The sequence below is a fragment of the Pristiophorus japonicus genome, chromosome 1, assembly GCF_044704955.1.
Source record: "Pristiophorus japonicus isolate sPriJap1 chromosome 1, sPriJap1.hap1, whole genome shotgun sequence".
In the NCBI taxonomy this organism is placed as follows: domain Eukaryota; kingdom Metazoa; phylum Chordata; class Chondrichthyes; family Pristiophoridae; genus Pristiophorus; species Pristiophorus japonicus.
The window spans coordinates 688,907-710,494 of record NC_091977.1 but is presented as its reverse complement, the minus strand read 5'-3'; the positions used below and the strand labels follow the sequence as shown (position 1 = coordinate 710,494).

At 47.0% G+C, this 21,588-nt stretch overlaps 2 non-coding genes across 2 annotated transcripts; one reads left to right on the top strand and one right to left on the bottom strand.

The window, feature by feature from the left end:
• Positions 1–536: 536 nt before the first annotated feature.
• LOC139278604 (U1 spliceosomal RNA) lies at positions 537–697 on the top strand. Its single transcript, XR_011596317.1, has one exon. It is a non-coding gene; the product is annotated as a U1 spliceosomal RNA (small nuclear RNA).
• A 3,929-nt stretch (positions 698–4,626) lies between these two features.
• On the bottom strand, positions 4,627–4,788 carry LOC139278593 (U1 spliceosomal RNA). The gene has a single exon (XR_011596312.1). It is a non-coding gene; the product is annotated as a U1 spliceosomal RNA (small nuclear RNA).
• Positions 4,789–21,588: the final 16,800 nt, after the last annotated feature.

Sequence of the window (21,588 nt, the reverse complement as noted above, 5' to 3'; positions counted from 1 at the left end):
CTGGCACAATCCAAGATCCAGGAGTACGTGCTTAGGGTCACACTAACAATTGGTGCAGTGGTGGGGAAGGGCCACAGTTTAAAGTCCTTCCACCACGGTAAACCCAGGGGCTGGAATCAGTATAAAACTCCCCTCGGGCTGTACTTGTAAACTTGTTGTATACATAGAGCACCATGATCTGAAAACACCTGTGTAGTGCCATGTATAATGCAAGTTCTGCACTGTTTAGTAACTTGTAAAGAAATATAAATGTATTCTCATCCGTTCTGTGTACTGCTTTCATCTGCACAGTGCTACCTGTACCGTGATTGGTCATCGGTGTTGAAATGTATCCCGAAATGTAATGTAAACCTGTCCTTACCTGCTCCATGTAATACCCTTATTTGCTCAGTACTACATGTAACATGATTTACGGATTGTACTAAACTGTACCTTGAAATGAAATGTACGCTAGTGCATTGTATGGAATTGCTGTCAGCATCCATCGAATTGTATGGAATTGCTGACCACAAGGTATTTTACAATGTATTGTGAATATTTTTATATGAATAAAGTATATTTGTGAAACAAAAAACAAGCTCCCAGGATGAGGCTAGCCCATTGCACTTGGGGTGTGCTGGAGCCTGCGATGTCCCCAAATGTGGGATACTCGACTGTAACATTTGTGGTAGTGTGGGACTGCATCTGCACTCTCCCCTGGCTTTACAATTCAAAGTTAGATTTCAGCAAAGTGCCTCTCTTCTACACTTTCTTTATCCTCTGCTCTCACTCCCTAGTTTGTCTTTATCTGTGACAATAGAAACTGCTTTCTTCACACGCACGTCACCAACAGTTACTTTATCTGCACCAAGAGCTGCCATGCATTTGCAAGACATTTTTCCCGCCCTTAATGGCTCCAGAGTAATTACTCATCGACACACTTCCTTACTTTCAAGGTCAATATGCAACCCAAGGCTGCAACTTCTGCCTCACTGCAATATTTGCTCAAACACTCTCTCAATACATCCTGCAAAGCTTTGCTACAAATCAGCTCACACAGTGAGACTTCCCAAGGGATTTCCCAGGACTGTGACATTCACCCCCTGTGCTGGAACCATTTCACCAGTTTCCCGTAGCTCATCTCACTCCACCTTCTTTGCTTTAAGTGGAGTTTCACGTTTTTGCACAGCCCCTATTGGTGGGCCTGCTTTCAGCTGCCTCGGCCCTAAACACTGGAATTCCCTCCCCAAACCTCGCCTCCTTTAACACGCTCCTCGAAACCTCGCTCTTTGACCAAACTTTAGGTCACATGTCCTCATATCTCCTTATGTGGCTCGTGTCAAATTTTGTTTGATAACATTCCTGTGAAGTGCCTTGGAATGTTTTACTACGTTAAAGGCGCTATATAAATTATAAATTGATAAGTAAATAAGGATTAACTTTTTCCAGTGTCACAAGGGTCATTAACCAGGGGACAGAGATTGGAGAAAATTTGCCAAAGAACCAGAGGCAACAGAAGGATGTTCCCCCGCCGGCCTGAAGCGACTTCAGGTAAAACAACATTAGGCAGCAAATTGTTGTGAGCTGTCTGAAAACATGGTGGAAGCACATTGAATAGTAATGTTGAAAAGTTAATTTGGATAATACTTGAAGGATAAATAATGTCAGGGCTTTGGGGAAAGAAGAGAGGAGTGGGATGAATTGGATAGCCCTTTGAAAGGGCCGTCAGAGATAGGATGGGCCGAATGGCCTCGTCTTGTGCTGTGTCGTATAAGATTGAAAATGTTGTGGAAAAAGAAAGAGGTGCATTTATATAGCGCCTTTGACAACCGCAAAGCAGTTTACAGCCATCAAACTACTTACACACCAGCGAGTTCACACTGGGGAGAGACCGTTCACCTGCTCTGAGTGTGGGAAGGGATTCACTCAGTCATCCAACCTGCTGAGACACCAGCGAGTTCACAAGTGACTGCAGGGTTTGGATTCTGCTGTTATTCACATCCTACTGAATTGTCTTCATTCTGTTAGTTACTGTTTGTTTCTGCTGATGTCAATAACCCTTCAACTAGGCTGGAGTTTAATATTTTGATATTTCAAATAACAGTGTGTTCATATTTGATGTCTCCACTATAAGAGGAGACTAATTGATGTCCTGTTTCTGACTGTTCCATTTGTGATTGGGGTGGAGGAGCAGTGAGAGATCGGGGCCCAGGAGAGGGAGGGTTCGGGGCCTAGGAGAGGCAAGGGTTCGAGGCCCAGGAGAGGCGAGGGTTCGGGGCCCAGGAGAGGCGAGGGTTCGGGGCCCAGGAGAGGCGAGGGTTCGAGGCCCAGGAGAGGCGAGGGTTCGGGGCCCAGGAGAGGCGAGGGTTCTGGGCCCAGGAGAGGGAGGGTTCGGGGCCCAGGAGAGGCGAGGGTTCAGGGCCCAGGAGCGTCGTGATCGGGGCCCAGGAGAGGCGAGGTTTCGGGGCCCAGGAGAGGCGAGGGTTCAGGGCCCGGGAGAGGCGAGGGTTCAGGGCCCAGGAGAGGCGAGGGTTCGGGGCCCAGGAGAGGCGAGGGTTCGGGGCCCAGGAGAGGCGAGGGTTCGAGGCCCAGGAGAGGCGAGGGTTCGGGGCCCAGGAGAGGCGAGGGTTCGAGGCCCAGGAGAGGCGAGGGTTCGGGGCCCAGGAGAGGCGAGGGTTCAGGGCCCAGGAGAGGCGAGGGTTCAGGGCCCAGGAGAGACGAGGGTTCAGGGCCCAGGAGAGGCGAGGGTTCGGGGCCCAGGAGAGGCGAGGGTTCAGGTCCCAGGAGAGGCGAGGGTTCGGGGCCCAGGAGAGGCGAGGGTTCAGGGCCCGGGAGAGGCGAGGGTTCAGGGCCCAGGAGAGGGAGGGTTCAGGGCCCAGGAGAGGCGAGGGTTCGGGGCCCAGGAGAGGCGAGGGTTCAGGGCCCAGGAGAGGCGAGGGTTCGGGGCCCAGGAGAGGCGAGGGTTCGGGGCCCAGGAGAGGCGAGGGTTCGGGGCCCAGGAGAGGCGAGGGTTCAGGGCCCAGGAGAGGCGAGGATTCAGGGCCCAGGAGAGGCGAGGGTTCGAGGCCCAGGAGAGGCGAGGGTTCGGGGCCCAGGAGAGGGAGGGCCCAGGGGCAGCACAGGCCAGCCCACACTGCGATCTATGGATACTAGGAGCATGCGTGCGCTCTAGGTCTGTGCAGCAGAGCAGGTCTCCAGTCGCCTTGGTTAACCCTTGCCACTGGACCAAGACCTAGCTCTCTCAAGCCCGTGTGGTGGCTGGTGTGCAACGGCCACCTCACGTTAAAAGAATCCACGCACAGGCATCTTCCACCCTTCAGGTTGTAGTTCGAGACCTAGATTGTCAGGTCCCTCATTGAAACACCTGTGAACTCATCTATTTTTGGTGTGGAACCAGGTCATCCTCCATATGAGGGACTGCCTGATACTAATACTTATGAGGTAAAGTGCAGAGTTGGCATGTTGCTCTGAAAATGTTGTTGGATGTGGTGTGAGTTGTCTGAGGAAAAGAGTGTTTGAAGACCAGGCCCTCCAATAGAGGGAACTACAAAACCGGCCTTCCTCAGAAACACACAACACCATCCTGCACCAAGCTCATGGTCTACAGGGCTGCAGTGATACCCGCCCTCCTGTATGGCTCAGAGTCATGGACCATGTACAGTAGACATCTCAAGTCGCTGGAGAAATACCACCAACGATGTCTCCGCAAGATCCTACAAATCCCCTGGGAGGACAGACGCACCAACATCAGCGTCCTCAACCAGGCCAACATCCCCAGCATTGAAGCACTGACCACACTCGACCAGCTCCGCTGGGCAGGCCACATAGTTCACATGCCAGACACGAGACTCCCAAAGCAAGCGCTCTACTCGGAACTCCTTCACGGCAAATGAGCCCCAGGTGGGCAGAGGAAACTTTACAAGGACACCCTCAAAGCCTCCCTGATAAAGTGCAACATCCCCACTGATACCTGGGAGTCCCTGGCCAAAGACCGCCCTCAGTGGAGGAAGTACATCCGAGTCTCATCGCCGAGAGCATGCAGAAATCAAGCACAGACAGTGCAAGGAGCGTGCAGCAAACCAGTCCCACCCACCCCTTCCCTCAACGACTATCTGTCCCACCTGTGACAGAGTTTGTGGCTCTCGTATTGGACTGTTCAGTCACCAAAGAACTCACTTCAGGAGTGGAAGCAAGTCCTCCTCGATTCCGAGGGACTGCCTATGACTGACTGAGTTGCAAGTGTGAAAAATTGTTGATTTTTTGTGTAAAATGTGGCATTTGATAGTTGCAGAGATGAATCTAAATGTGAGCGTGGAGATGAACTGAATGTGAATGTTGGTATGACTTATGGGGCCATTTGAATAGACTGACTGGTGAGTTGTTTTAAAGGTGGTGCAGGTGATCGACATTGGTGTGCTGAGTGAGGTTGGAAGTGATGTTAGTGAGGAAAGAAGTGATGGTGGACCAGGGGGACTGTGGAAGGAAAAGGTGCAGGATGGTGTTGTGTGTTTCTGAGGAAGGCCGATTTCGTAGTTCCCTCTATTGGAAATAAAATAGAGCTGGAATTGAAACAGACCGTGAGATTGATCAACAAAATGTTGAATTTGCCAATAGATGCATTTGAAATTCTGATTTTGATTGTAAAGCCAGAGGAGAGCGAACGCAGTCCCCCACTACCACAAATTCTGCAGTCGAGTATCCCACATTTGGGGACATCGCAGGAGTCACCACACCCCAAGTGCAATGGGAGAGATAGCCTCAGCCTGGGAGCACCTTTTTGTTACATTTCAAAATATACTTGATTGATATAAAAATGTGCACAATACATTGGAGGCAGTTCAGTACATTTGGATGTGGTCAGCAATTCCATACAATACGTTTGGATGCTGACGGCAGTTCCGTTCAATACATTTGCTTGCTTTACATTTCGAGGTACATTTCAGTACAATCCAGGATACATTGTAATACAGTCATCATATTACTTTACTAGTGACACTATACGGTACATGGAATGGGTGAGGGTACAGTTACATTTCTTTGCAACATACATTACTAAACAGAACTTGCATTATACATGGCACTACACAGGTGTTTTCAGATCATGGTGCTCTATGTATACAACAAGTTTACAAGTACAGCCCGAGGGGAGTTTTATACTGATTCCAGCCCCTGGGTTTACCGTGGTGGAAGGGCTTTAAACTGTGGCCCTTCCCCACCGTGCCTTTGCGGCGACTGCACCAATTGTTAGTGTGACCCTCAGCACGTACTCCTGGATCTTGGATTGTGCCAGTCTGCAACACGCAGACGTGGACATCTCCTTGCTCTGGAAGACCAGCAAGTTTCGGCAAGACCAAAGTGTGTCTTTCATCGAGTTGATGGCCCTCCAGCAGCTGATGATGTCTGTCTCGGTGTGTGTCCCTGGGAACAGCCCGTAGAGCACAGAGTCCTGTGTTATGGAGCTGCTTGGGATGAACCTCGACAGCAACCACTGCATCTCCTTCCAGACTTGACTACACAAACGCACTCCTGGCTGGCTTCCCACATTCTACACCACGTAAACTTGAGGTCATCCAAAACTCGGCAGCCCATGTCCTAACTCGTACCAAGTCTCGATCACCCATCACCCCCTGTGCTCGCTGCCCCGTGTCCTAACTCGTACCAAGTCCCGATCACCCATCATTCCCTGTGCTCGCTGCCCCGTGTCCTAACTCACACCAAGTCTCGATCACCCATCACCCCCTGTGCTCACTGCCCCGTGTCCTAACTTGCACCCAGTCCCGATCACCCATCACCCACTGTGCTCACTGCCCCGTGTCCTAACTCGCACCAAGTCTCGATCACCCATCACCCACTGTGCTCGCTGCCCCGTGTCCTAACTCACACCCAGTCCCGATCACCCATCACCCGCTGTGCTCGCTGACCCCGTGTCCTAATTCACACCCAGTCCCGATCACCCATCACCCGCTGTGCTCGCTGCCCCGTGTCCTAACTCGTACCAAGTCCCGATCACCCATCACTCCCTGTGCTCGCTGCCCCGTGTCCTAACTCGCACCAAGTCTCGATCACCCATCACCCACTGTGCTCACTGCCCCGTGTCCTAACTCACACCAAGTCCCACTCACCCATCACCCCCTGTGCTCACTGCCCCGTGTCCTAACTCACACCCAGTCCCGATCACCCATCACCCACTGTGCTCGCTGACCCCGTGTCCTAACTCACACCAAGTCCCGATCACCCATCACCCCCTGTGCCCCGTGTCCTAACTCGCACCCAGTCCCACTCACCCATCACCCCCTGTGCTCACTGCCCCGTGTCCTAACTCGCACCAAGTCCCGATCACCCATCACCCACTGTGCCCCGTGTCCTAACTCACACCCAGTCCCGATCACCCATCACCTGCTGTGCTCACTGCCCCGTGTCCTAACTCACACCCAGTCCCGATCACCCATCACCCACTGTGCTCACTGACCCGTGTCCTAACTCGCACCAAGTCCCGATCACCCATCACCCACTGTGCCCCGTGTCCTAACTCACACCCAGTCCCACTCACCCATCACCCCCTGTGCTCACTGCCCCGTGTCCTAACTCACACCCAGTCCCACTCACCCATCACTCCCTGTGCTCACTGCCCCGTGTCCTAACTCACACCCAGTCCCACTCACCCATCACCCCTTGTGCTCACTGCCCCGTGTCCTAACTCACACCCAGTCCCGATCACCCATCACCCCCTGTGCTCACTGCCCCGTGTCCTAACTCGCACTCAGTCCCACTCACCCATCACCCTTTGTGCTCACTGCCCCGTGTCCTAACTCACACCCAGTCTCGATCACCCATCACCCCCTGTGCTCGCTGCCCCGTGTCCTAATTCACACCCAGTCCCGATCACCCATCACCCACTGTGCCCCGTGTCCTAACTCGCACCCAGTCCCGATCACCCATCACTCCCTGTGCTCGCTGCCCCGTGTCCTAACTCACACCAAGTCCCGATCACCCATCACCCCTTGTGCTCACTGCCCCGTGTCCTAACTCACACCAAGTCCCACTCACCCATCACCCCCTGTGCTCACTGCCCCGTGTCCTAACTCACACCCAGTCCCGATCACCCATCACCCACTGTGCTCGCTGACCCGTGTCCTAACTCGCACCAAGTCTCGATCACCCATCACCCCCTGTGCTCACTGCCCCGTGTCCTAACTCACACCCAGTCCCGATCACCCATCACCCACTGTGCTCACTGCCCCGTGTCCTAACTTGCACCAAGTCCCGATCACCCATCACTCCCTGTGCTCACTGCCCCGTGTCCTAACTCGCACCAAGTCCCACTCACCCATCACTCCCTGTGCTCGCTGACCCGTGTCCTAACTCGCACCAAGTCCCACTCACCCATCACTCCCTGTGCTCGCTGACCCGTGTCCTAACTCGCACCAAGTCCCACTCACCCATCACTCCCTGTGCTCGCTGACCCGTGTCCTAACTCGCACCAAGTCCCACTCACCCATCACTCCCTGTGCTCGCTGACCTACATTGGCTCCCAGTGAAGCAACACCTTGTGTGGAAGAAAGTAACCAGCCGCTTTCACAGTATAAGAAGGGGTTAAATTCCTTTCTGTAAATTGAGTTTGCTTCTTTGCTGAGACAGCAGAATCCAGCAAAGCCAGAAAATACTTAATGTTCCTTAAATTACAGAAAAGAACAGATAACATGAAGGCTGTACATCTGGTATTTGTATATGATAAGATACCCCCATGGCCTGGAGGCAGACAGATTTCTCAACTATGCAGGAACTGATAAGAGGGGCTTTTCATGATGATCTTGCTGACCCTCAGAAGAAATGATAAATGTCCCCGAATAGATAAAGTCATGCTTTTCGAACTGACCTTTGTGCCCTGTTTAGAATTAGTAATGTTTATGAATAATGAGGTTATCAATTGTATGAGATAAAATTCCTTTGTTTCTGTATAAAGATAGAATGAGTTTTCTGTAGAATTCAGAGTATTGCCTTGGTAACGACCAAGCAGCTCTCCGAGATATCTCGCGTGTAAAATAAAGAATCTCTTGAAGCAAGACTCTGAAATCTCCGCTTGAGTTAATTTAACTTAGAAATTTCCTCGACAGTTTCTGGCGTAGTCGGCAGGATCTCTGATAACGAGATCCAAAACGAACAAAAGTAAGATTGGCTTAAAAGAAAAAGAGGAATTTTAAAAAAGGACTTTCCTAGCTAAAGGGGGAAAAGTGCCTAGGCTGTCCTAGAAAAAGGGGACAAGCCGCCAAGATCCCTGAAGGGTGAGGCATTAGGGTAGCTACCATAAGAAGCTAGAATAACAAGAAAGCTAAAGGAGACCCGAGCCGAGCCGAAAAGAGAGCACCGGTGAGCGCTTTGTAAAGTACTGTGTATATATATTTTTGTAGGTGTGTCTTAAATTCTAATTTCAGGAAAACACCGCGAGACACTGAACCCGGAAAGAATTGGAAACAGCTCTAGTCGAGCAGGATGCTTGCATCCAGCTCCTAGAAAAGGAAAGAAAAACGACCTTCCAAACAAAGGAATGAGTATACAGCGTAAAACTGAGAAAAGGATTCGTAAGGTAGTAAAGCAACGAGAGAAGGTAGGAGATCCAATTGTGCCACCCGGCTCGCCGGCGGACACAATAATTAAAGAAACAGGAGATGACCGATAAGCGGTAACATTTAGTAGCGATTTATATGGTTGGTCTGATGGGGACTGGCCATATGGAGGAAGTTTTAAATTGTCTTTAATCGAAGAATGGAGGAAAATAACTAAGGAAGGGGGAGGAGACCCTACTTGGGACAAAGATTATATGGATAAATGTTTTATTAAATGGCTAGAGGTTGCAAAAAGACATCAGCCTCCGAAAGTAAAAATATCAGAGAATAAATCAGGAGAGAAAGAAAAGGGGGAAACTGAAAAACCTCCCTCTTATAGCCCTCCAAACCTCCCTATCCCCTCAGCACCAACCGTGGGACTCTATCCTCGCATAGAACCCCCAAAGCGAAATAGCTGGCAGGAAATTTTAGAAATGGTTATTGCCCATAGAGATCAAGCCCAGGGAGAACTAGCTGTCTTCCTGGCCCCACCACCTAATGGAGGAGCTGATGAAGGAAACCCGGGGGTATTGGGAGCAGGGGCTGAAGCAGCAGAGGCTGAAGCAGCAGAGGGAGGGGGAGCCAATCTGAGAGCTGGTATGGTCCTAAGGTCACAAACAACCCCAGCTCAGTCAGAAGCCGACTCTACCCTCCTCCTCCAAAATCCCCGAGTAATGATAGGAACCACAGCGGTTTTAAAACCCTGGTCTCCGGGAGAGGCCAGAGATATGATCTCTGCCGCCCCTAACCCGGTAAAGAAACCGATTGCATTTCACAACTGGCTTGAGCAGACGTGTACAATTTACAATCCGCTACCCGGGGATATTAAATTATTATTACAAGCAGCCTATGGATCCTCCTGGCAGGGAGTAAAAGACATGTTCTCTATCCCGCCCGGGGAGGGAGGGGATTGGAGAGCAGATAATGACTTGTTAAATGAGGGAAATGAATCTTTAACGCACTGGCTACAAAATAGAGGACGGAACGCAATTCTGCAAGGGGCTAAAAAACATGGGGATATTGGGGAAGTCACCCGCTGTCTGCAGAAAGCGGAAGAGTCAATGATAGATTTCGCAGCCAGGTGGAAAAATAGCTGGGAGGAGCATGCAGGAATACCCTTGGATACAAATGAACCTTTAGCAGTACAAACTCTGCTGAATTGTATGTTACCACAGCATGCCAAAACCTACAAGATTAAAGTTTTGGATTGGCAAGGAAAAACCTGGAAAGAGACAGTCACTGTCTTGGCTAACATGGATAGGGAGGGATTATTCACCTACGTAAGTAAAACCAAAGTAACAGGACAATACTATCAGCAGAGAGGCAGAGGACAGACGCAGAATCGAGGAGGGTTTGGGGGTAGAGGAAGAGGAAGAGGACAGTGGTCCCAGCGAGATCGCTCTCAAGACGAGTGTAGAAATTGCGGAAGGAAAGGGCATTGGGCTCGAGATTGCAGATGTCCGCCCAAACAGTCTGGAGGGTCACAAGGGAATTTTTCCGAACCTCCACCTCCACTGGCCCCTCAATTTTCCTTTTCTAATCCCAATCCGTATCAGTCAGCATAGGGATGCCCCAGAGGCGTAATGGTACAGGCAGCAACTCTCCGCTTTTCAACAGACATAGAAGAAAATCCCTTGGCAATACTAAAAGTAGGAAACACTTATGTGAAGTTTCTGGTGGATACCGGCGCTACTATGTCTTCTGTACCGCCCTCTGTGGGATTACCCGTAAGCAACACCACTGTTTTAAGCAAGGGTGTGGCCGGCGTCCCCTTGAAAGATTTTTTATCCGAACCTACTAAATTGACAATTGAAGGACAACAAGTTAATGACGAGACCCTGATAGTCTCTAAGACAACGCCTCTCCCTCTATTAGGAAGACAGACTTTGTGCAAACTAGGAGCCACAATATATTGCACAAAGGAAGGGATGAGCTGCGAGGAGGATGCTGTGAGGCTGCAGAGCGACTTGGATAGGTTAGGTGAGTGGGCAAATGCATGGCAGATGAAGTATAATGTGGATAAATGTGAGGTTATCCACTTTGGTGGTAAAAACAGAGAGACAGACTATTATCTGAATGGTGACAGATTAGGAAAAGGGGAGGTGCAAAGAGACCTGGGTGTCATGGTACATCAGTCATTGAAGGTTGGCATGCAGGTGCAGCAGGCGGTTAAGAAAGCAAATGGCATGTTGGCCTTCATAGCAAGGGGATTTGAGTACAGGGGCAGGGAGGTGTTGCTACAGTTGTACAGGGCATTGGTGAGGCCACACCTGGAGTATTGTGTACAGTTTTGGTCTCCTAACCTGAGGAAGGACATTCTTGCTATTGAGGGAGTGCAGCGAAGGTTCACCAGACTGATTCCCGGGATGGCGGGACTGACCTATCAAGAAAGACTGGATCAACTGGGCTTGTATTCACTGGAGTTCAGAAGAATGAGAGGGGACCTCATAGAAACATATAAAATTCTGACGGGGTTAGACAGGTTAGATGCAGGAAGAATGTTCCCAATGTTGGAGAAGTCCAGAACCAGGGGTCACAGTCTAAGGATAAGGGGTAAGCCATTTAGGACCGAGATGCGTAGGAACTTCTTCACCCAGAGAGTGGTGAACCTGTGGAATTCTCTACCACAGAAAGTTGTTGAGGCCAATTCACTAAATATATTCAAAAAGGAGTTAGATGAGGTCCTTACTGCTAGGGGGATCAAGGGGTATGGCGAGAAAGCAGGAATGGGGTACTGAAGTTGAATGTTCAGCCATGAACTCATTGAATGGCGGTGCAGGCTAGAAGGGCCGAATGGCCTACTCCTGCACCTATTTTCTATGTTTCTATGTTTCTATGTTTATGGAGATCCCTCCAAATAACATTCATCAGTTCTTTAATGGGATAGAAAGAGAGAAAGAGGAAAAGAATGAAGAAAGTGCTGCCCTTTATAGTTGGCAACTGAGTGGCAACTTCTACTCCCCCCTGATAAAAGAGGCAGTGGAAAACTTAAAGATTAAAATTGACCCTAATATTAAAGAGTTATTGTATATCATCTTAACAAGCTTTGAGGCAGTTCAGCTTCACTGTACAGCCTGGTATACTCGACACAGGGCTGAAGACTATCAGCGCTTTGTGCAACCGTTCTTAAATAAAAACGAAGTAATAGAAGCTACTCCCCACGTTTATTTCGGATCTGAAGGGTTGGGGGTGGCCGTGGAGCTAACACCGTTACAACAAAAACGGTTTAAAGAAGAGAACTCGACACCCCATCTGACCTTGGCTGTAAAACCACCAGCAAAACCCAGAGATATGGGCGAGATGATCTTAAAGATAGAAGAGAAAAAACAGCAACCAGGCTATCAACCTTGGGCAATTATAGAACTGCAGAATATTCGGGTAGAATTTATCACCCGTGCCCGGGGAATTCTTCAATGGAAGAGAAAAAGACATGACTCCACGTTTAAAAAACAGCAACCCCCCGGACAAACAAGCCCTAACATACCAATGGCATTGAATCAGGTATCCCCTGAACTCTGGGCAAAACATAAAAACCATGTTGGACAAGTATATTCTGCAGTACCCCATAGGGTACAATTATTAAAAAATGCTGTGCTACCAAGCATAAGGCAGTACAGACTGCCACCAGAGGCGGAAGAAGGGATAGAGCCAGTCATTTTAGCACTATTAGAACAAGGCGTCCTGGAGAAGACACAAAGCCCGTGTAACACGCCGATACTGCCTATACCAAAGATTAATAGGCCAAATGAGTGGAGATTTGTACAAGATCTAAGAGCTATAAATAAGATAGTAGTCCCTATCACCCCTGTGGTACCGGACACCAACATCATACTATCTGCTATCCCACCCACAGCTACTGTCTTTACTGTAGTAGATCTATGTTCCGCCTTTTTCTCCATTCCATTAAAATGAGAAAGTCAGTATTTGTTCGCATTTACGTACAAGAAACAACAGTACACATGGACTAGGCTGCCCCAGGGGTACACTGAAAGTCCCGCAGTATATGCAGCAGCCGTAAAAAGAGACCTCGAAGACTGCTCGCTATCGGACCAATCTGTACTATTGCAATACGCGGACGATCTGCTTGTGGCGTCCAGCCACGGGTACGGATGCATGCAAGACTCTCTGAAACTATTACAGCACCTATGTGAAAGAGGGCATCGAGTATCCTTACAAAAGCTACAATTTTGCCAGGTCCAAGTGCAGTACTTAGGTTTTCGCATATCCCATGGCCAGAGGCAATTGGGACCTGAAAGAATTCAGACTATTCAAAGCACCCCTAAACCGAAGACAAAGAAGGATATCTTATCCTTTCTAGGAATGGTGGGGTACTGTAGACAATGGATCCCCGACTATCGAGAATGGGATGCGGTCTTACGATCAGCTGCCCTAAAAGAGGCCCCACCCAAAGTAGAATGGACCCCTGAAAGGGAAGAAGCGTTTAAACAGTTAAAGACAGCTATCACTAACGCCCCGGCACTGGGACTACCGAACTATTCGAAACCATTTCAGATGTATGTCAACGAGAAAGAAGGATTTGCAACAGCGGTACTAACCCAGGAACATGGTGGGGGAAATAGACCAGTTGCTTATTACTCAGTAATGCTCCCTCCAGTAGTAAGGGGAATGCCCGCCTGCTTGCGTGCTATAGCCGCTACTGCGGTTATGGTGTAAAAATCAGTACCGATTGTTTTGGACTATCCGTGCACTGTTATAACAGCGCACGCGGTGCTTTTGTTGTTAAACTCCGCAGCCACTCAGCACTTCACAGCATCCCGGAGAACAGGATATGAAGTGCTGCTGTTGTCGCATCCTAACTACACCTTTCGATGTGCACCGGTAGTGAACCCTGCGGTTTTTGTTCCCACCAGTCTCACCAGAGAAATAGAGGACCCAGATCAACACGACTGTCTGCTAACCATGGAAATAGCCACCTTACCCAGACCAGATTTGCTTACAGAGCCAATGGACAATCCCGATCTTATTCTCTATACAGATGGGTCATCACATAGACCGTCAGACAATTTGCTATTGTCCGGCTATGCTATTGTAAACCAGCATGAAACCATTGAAGCATTTGCCCTGCCTCCCGGAACCTCGGCACAGGCTGCTGAATTGTTTGCCCTAACTAGAGCTTGTATATTGGCCAGAAATCAAACCGCTAATATTTATACCGATTCTAGATATGCATTCGGTGTGGTTCATGATTTTGGACAACTGTGGAAAAACAGAGGCTTCATCACCTCTGGCGGAAAACACATCAAGCATTCACAGTTGGTACTAAACCTGTTAGATGCCATTCAGTTGCCAAGCAAGGTGGCTGTTGTTAAATGTGCAGCTCACACAACCGGTGAGGATGAAGTGTCAATAGGAAATAGGAGGGCTGATGAAGCAGCCAGACAGGCCGCTTTAGCACAGGCATACTGCCTTCAAGCAGTTTCAGTCTCCCCTCCACAAACACTAAGCACCCAACAACTTAAAATAGCACAACAACAAGTTACCGTGCAGGAAAGAAAAACATGGGAGAATCAAGGTTGTTTTTTAAAAAATGATATATGGTCTCATCCTGATGGGCGAACTGTATGTCCTAGATCCTTATTTTTGCCCCTGTCTCGCCTAGCGCATGGTCAGGCTCACATGGGCAAAGGAGGGATGATACATGCTATCAATGCGCAGTGGTATGCACCAGGAATAACAGTAGTAATTGAAAAAATTGCTAGAACCTGCCAAATTTGCCAACAAAACAATAGAGGTAAAACACCTGCAGAATATGACTATCTACCCCAACCAAACGTGCCTTTTGAAAATTTGCAAATTGATTTTGTCCACATGCCTCCAGTATTAGGTTTCAAGTATCTATTAGTCATAGTAGATATGTTTACAAGATGGGTAGAGGCATACGCAACGAGGAAGGATGACGCCCGAACGGGAGTGAAGATTCTATTTAAAGAAATAGTGCCAAGATATGGGATACCTATGGGAATTAACAGTGATAGAGGAACACACTTTACAGGGAAAATAGTACAGAATCTTGCCGAAGCGTTAGGTTTCCAGTGGAAATTGCACATACCGTATCAACCTCAGTCCTCAGGAATGGTGGAAAGAGTAAATGGAGTAATAAAATCCACCCTTACCAAAGTATGTCAAGAAACAGAACTAAAATGGCCAGATGCCCTTCCATTGGTACTATATACTATAAGAAACCAGAAAAACCGAAATACTGGTTTGACACCCCATGAAGCCTTATTAGGAAGGCCAATGCCTACGGGTGTAAAACCACCACTGGGAGCGGAAAAGGTAGCATTAATTTGGAATGATGAGAAGTCGCTAAAATATGCTCGGGCCATGTGTGAAATAGCAAGAAGCCTGCATGAATGAATAAAGCAGACCCAAGTACCCCCGTCAGAAGGAAATATGCACCCTTTTAAGCCAGGAGAGCAAGTATTAGTAAAAACTCTAAACAAAGAATCTTTTTCTCCTAGGTGGAAAGGACCATATCAAATAATCCTCACGACAAGAACCGCCCTGAAACTGGAAAAACATCCAAACTGGGTACACGCCACCCGATGTAAATACTACTTTCCAGACGAAACGCAGAAAGAAGAAGAAATACAGAGCTAGGACGGGCGGCGGTGCCCCATGCCAGAGACGGCAGTATACCCCGCAAAAGAACTGTACTCATCTCCCCTTTTTATAAAACCAGACTGAACTAAGAGTGCGACACCCAGAAGTACAGAGCTAAATGTCAGAACTTGCCTGTATACCAATTTGGGCCTTTATTTTTTTTTTTTTGGATCACTGTTACTATTGTGCTAGTAAGCTATTATTTTAACGAATACTAAATGGAGGAACCTATATCAAACAGTGGACGCACAATAAAAATAAGCATTCCCCCCGGGATCCGGGCCATTTAAAACGGGTATTGACCACCTGCATCTCGGTAGTAAGATCCCCAGGTATAGTAAATTTAACAATACAAATCATGTATCCACCAAGGGAAAAGGATGGCTGCAACACGACAAGTGTTGGAGTCACACTGGACCGATCCCCGAGAAGGAAGCAGGATGTGTTGGGAACTGTATTGGGTGGAGTAGGAGCAGGGATGGGAGCGTTAAACTCAATGGATAAAGAGACCTTACAAAATAAAATCCAGGTCGTCGGAGGACTAGTCGGGAAAAGTATAGAATTAAGAAATGTTTGGGATGAAGGGCTACAGCAACTGCAGGTATCCGGCTACATAACAGATAAAATAGAAAAGGAAATAGAGAACCTAATGAAGGAACAAAAGGGGGTGAATTGGTACACCAATTGCATGTTTAAAGAGACAATCAGACAGTTATTGAGAGCCGAGTTAGAAAGGAAAATACTATCTTTCCACGCTGAGACCTGGGAAAGATTACTGGGAATCAAACAGAGAAATAAATTTCCTGATCTAGCCCTTAAACCTCAAGAAAAATATACTAGATGTGATGTAGAAGGATGTAATATTACTATGGAAATAATAAGTATGACTAAGAAGGAAATTTGGTGTCAGTACCAAGTAATACCCCAACTGTTTGGACAGAACTTCTGGTACCCAAAATTTAAAGGGGACTGGGTCGATGAAAGGAATCTAACACATCACGATAGGGGATGTGTTAAATGGCCATTCGGGGTGGTATGTCCTTACCGAACCGCCATACACGAACCATGCTCCCTACAACACCCAACAGGAATATGCAAGTGGGAACTAAAACAAGCCAATGACACAGAGGTCTCAGAAATAGGACAAAACGAAGTTTGCTTAACAGGAAATAAACCCGTCTATTTGGACGGAATTTTATATATGCCTCCTATTAATACTTGTGTGAGAGAAGTCTACACTCTATATGACCCAGAAGAAAAAAGAACTTATACTTTTGGACAGTGGAAAAATGTAGAGAATTATTTAACCGTGCACAGAATTGAACCATTACCCCCTACAATTAATTTGACACGACTGCATAATTTAATACAAAATGACAAACAAATTGAAGAGGCATTGTCAAAACGGGGCCGAGACATCCACCAGTTTGAGATAGAAATGAGTTTCAAAAAGGGACAGTTAGTACGAATAGCAAATACAGTCACCTCAATAACAGCACATCACTGGTGGGATATATTCCTAGGCTGGTCCCCCAAGGCAACAGTCGTATTAAAGCTTGCAATACATCCTATAGTAGTATTAGGTGTGATCATGCTACTTCTACTACTAGTCGTTTGTGGAATGGGGCTGAAAGTAAAATCTCTATTAGGTCAAGTAATGAACCTAGTAGATAGAATGGAACAGAAAAATATGATCGGGAAGGGAAGGTTAAACCGAATAGAAGGACAGTTAGATGACTATAATGAAAAAGAATGCTTAGAGATGAGACCTTACCCCGAGGGATATGAGCCTCCCTTTTTAGTTGAGAAAGAAAATATGTTGATCAATTAAAAAAGATCAACAAGGAGGGAGTTGTGGAAGAAAGTAACCAGCCGCTTTCACAGTATAAGAAGGGGTTAAATTCCTTTCTGTAAATTGAGTTTGCTTCTTTGCTGAGACAGCAGAATCCAGCAAAGCCAGAAAATACTTAATGTTCCTTAAATTACAGAAAAGAACAGATAACATGAAGGCTGTACATCTGGTATTTGTATATGATAAGATACCCCCATGGCCTGGAGGCAGACAGATTTCTCAACTATGCAGGAACTGATAAGAGGGGCTTTTCATGATGATCTTGCTGACCCTCAGAAGAAATGATAAATGTCCCCGAATAGATAAAGTCATGCTTTTCGAACTGACCTTTGTGCCCTGTTTAGAATTAGTAATGTTTATGAATAATGAGGTTATCAATTGTATGAGATAAAATTCCTTTGTTTCTGTATAAAGATAGAATGAGTTTTCTGTAGAATTCAGAGTATTGCCTTGGTAACGACCAAGCAGCTCTCCGAGATATCTCGCGTGTAAAATAAAGAATCTCTTGAAGCAAGACTCTGAAATCTCCGCTTGAGTTAATTTAACTTAGAAATTTCCTCGACACCTTGATATCAAAATTCTCATCCTTGTTTACAAATCCCTCCATGGCCCTCGCCCCTCCCTATCTCTGTAATCTCCTTCAGCCCCACAACACCCCCGAGGTGTCTGTGCTCCTCAAATTCTGCCCTCTTGAGCATCCCTGACTATAATTGCTCACCCATCGGTGGCCGTGCCTTCTGTTGCCTCGGCCCCAAGCTCTGGAACTCCCTCCCTAAACCTCTCCACCTCTCTTTCCTCCTTTAAGACGCTCCTTTAAACCGCTCTCTTTAACCAAGCTTTTGACCATCTGCCGTTATTTCTCCTTTTGTGGCTCGGTGTCCAATCTATCTGTTTTGTCTGTAACACTGCTGTGAAGCACCTTGGGATGTTTAACTACGTTAAAGGCACTATATAAATTAAAGTTGTTGTTAGACAGCCCCTCGCAGTCGAGGATGACTACCTTCCACACTAACATGAGTTCGAAGCTGGCTGTTGAGTCCAATGTGGATCTACAGACTCTGTCCCAGGTGGAGCAGGTGGTGGTTCCGACAAAGAGACTCAAAGTGTTCGGCACATTCCCCAATGCTGCTTCTCCACTCTGAGTGGGCCGAGGGCCAGGGATTCCCAACAGTCGGTGCGGATGGTACATTTTTTCAAGGAGGCTTTGGGGATGTCCTTGAAGCATTTTCTCTGCCCTCCTGGGACTTGCTTGCTGTGTTGGAGCTCAGAGTAGAGGGCCTTTTTTGGGAGTCTTGTATGGGACATTTTACTACGTTAAAGGTGCAATATAAATACAGTTGTTGTTGAGTAAATGTGGAAAAACTGATTTCAGTGGCAGAAGGGTTGGTAACCCAAGGACACAGATTGAAGAACATTGGGAAAAGACCCAGAGGTGACAGAATGAAAACATGTTTTGCAGCAAATTGTTCTGACCTGGAATGCACATCCTGAAAGGTCGGAGAAAGCAAATACAATAGTGACATTGAAGAGGGAATTTGGATAATACTTGAAGGAAATGAAATGGCAAGTCTTTGGGGAAAAACAGAGGAACATAAGAACATAAGAACATAAGAATTAGGAACAGGAGTAGGCCATCTAGCCCCTCGAGCCTGCTCCGCCATTCAACAAGATCATGGCTGATCTGGCCGTGGACTCAGATCCACTGACCCGCCCGCTCCCCATAACCCTTAATTCCCTTATTGGTTAAAAATCTATCTATCTGTGACTTGAATACATTCAATGAGCTAGCCTCAACTGCTTCCTTGGGCAGAGAATTCCACAGATTCACAACCCTCTGGGAGAAGAAATTCCTTCTCAACTCGGTTTTAAATTGGCTCCCCCGTATTTTGAGGCTGTGCCCCCTAGTTCTAGTCTCCCCGACCAGTGGAAACAACCTCTCTGCCTTTATCTTGTCTATCTCTTTCATTATTTTAAATGTTTCTATAAGATCACCCTCTCATCCTTCTGAACTCCAATGAGTAAAGACCCAATCTACTCAATCTATCATCATAAGGTAACCCCCTCATCTCTGGAATCAGCCTAGTGAATCGTCTCTGTACCCCCTCCAAAGCTAGTATAACCTTCCTTAAGTAAGGTGACCAAAACTGTATGCAGTGCTCCAGGTGCGACCTCACCAATACCCTGTACAGTTGCAGCAGGACCTCCCTGCTTTTGTATTCCATCACTCTCGCAATGAAGGCCAACATTCCATTCGCCTTCCTGATTACCTGCTGCACCTGCAAACTAACTTTTTGGGATTCATGCACAAGGACCCCCAGGCCCCTCTGCACCGCAGCATGTTGTAATTTCTCCCCATTCAAATAATATTCCCTTTTACTGTTTTTTTTTCCAAGGTGGATGACCTCACATTTTCCGACATTGTATTCCATCTGCCAAACCTTAGCCCATTCGCTTAACCTATCTAAATCTCTTTGCAGCCTCTCTGTGTCCTCTACACAACCCGCTTTCCCACTAATCTTTGTGTCATCTGCAAATTTTGTTACACTACACTCTGTCCCCTCTTCCAGGTCATCTATGTATATTGTAAACAGTTGTGGTCCCAGCACCGATCCCTGTGGCACACCACTAACCACCGATTTCCAACCTGAAAAGGACCAATTTATCCCGACTCTCTGCTTTCTGTTGGCCAGCCAATTCTCTATCCATGCTAATACATTTCCTCTGACTCTGCATACCTTTATCTTCAACAGTAACCTTATCGAATGCCTTTTGAAATACACCACATCCATCGGTACACCTCTATCCACCATGCTTGTTATATCCTCAAAGAATTCCAGTAAATTAGTTAAACATGATTTCCGCTTCATGAATCCATGTTGCGTCTGCTTGATTGCACTTTTCCTATCTAGATGTCCCACTATTTATTCCTTAATGATAGCTTCAAGCATTTTCCCCACTACAGATGTTAAACTAACCGGCCTATAGTTACCTGCCTTTTCTCTGCCTCCTTTTTTAAACAGAGGTGTTACATTAGCTGCTTTCCAATCCGCTGGTACCTCCCCAGAGTCCAGAGAATTTTGGTAGATTATAACGAATGCATCTGCTATAACTTCTGCCATCTCTTTTAATACCCTGGGATGCATTTCATCAGGACCAGGGGACTTGTCTACCTTGAGTCCCATTAACCTGTCCAGCACTACCCCACTAGTGATAGTGATTGTCTCAAGGTCCTCCCTTCCCACATTCCCGTGACCAGCAATTTTTGGCATGGTTTCTGTGTCTTCCACTGTGAAGACCGAAGCAAAATAATTGTTTAAGGTCTCAGCCATTTCCACATTTCCCATTATTAAATCCCCCTTCTCATCTTCTAAGGGACCAACATTTACTTTAGTCACTCTTTTCCATTTTATATATTGGTAAAAGCTTTTACTCTCTGTTTTTATGCTTTGCGCAAGTTTACTTTCATAATCTATCTTTTCTTTCTTTATTGCTTTCTTAGTCATTCTTTGCTGTTGTTTAAAATTTTCCCAATCTTCTAGTTTCCCACTAACCTTGGCCACCTTATACGCATTGGTCTTTGATTTGATACTCTCCTTTATTTCCTTCATTATCCACGGCTGGTTATCCCTTCTCTTACCGCCCTTCTTTTTCACTGGAATATATTTTTGTTGAGCCCTATTAAAGAGCTCCTTAAAAGTCCTCCACTGTTCCTCAATTGTGCCGCCATTTAGTCTGTGTTTCCAGTCTACTTTACCCAACTCTGCCCTCATCCCACTGTAGTCCCGTTTGTTTAAGCATAGTACGCTCGTTTGAGACACTACTTCCTCACCCTCAATCTGTATCACAAATTCAACCATACTGTGATCACTCATTCCGAGAGGATCTTTTACTAGGAGATCGTTTATTATTCCTGTCTCATTACACAGGACCAGGTCTAAGATAGCTTGCTCCCTTGTAGGTTCTGTAACATACTGTTCGAAGAAACAATCCCGTATGCATTCTATGAATTCCTCCTCCAGGCTACCCCGTGCGATTTGATTTGACCAATCGATATGTAGGTTAAAATCCCCCATGATTACTGTCATTCCTTTTTCAAATGCCTCCATTATTCCCTTGATTATTGCCCGCCCCACCGTGAAGTTATTATTTGGGGGCCTATAAACTACGCCCACCAGTGACTTTTTCCCCTTACTATCTCAAATCTCCACCCACAATGATTCAACATTTTGTTCATTGGAGCCAATATCGTCTCTCACAACTGCCCTGATATCATCCTTTATTAACAGAGCTACCCCACCTCCTTTCCCTTCTTGTCTATCCTTCCGAATTGTCAGATACCCCTGTATGTTTAATTCCCAGTCTTGGCCACCCTGCAACCACGTTTCTGTAATGGCCACCAAATCATACCCATTTGTAATGATTTGTGCCGTCAACTCATTTACTTTATTTCGAATGCTGCGTGCATTTCAGTAGAGTGTTTTAATACTAGTTTTTAAACCATGATTTTTAGTTTTGACCCCTCCTGCAGCC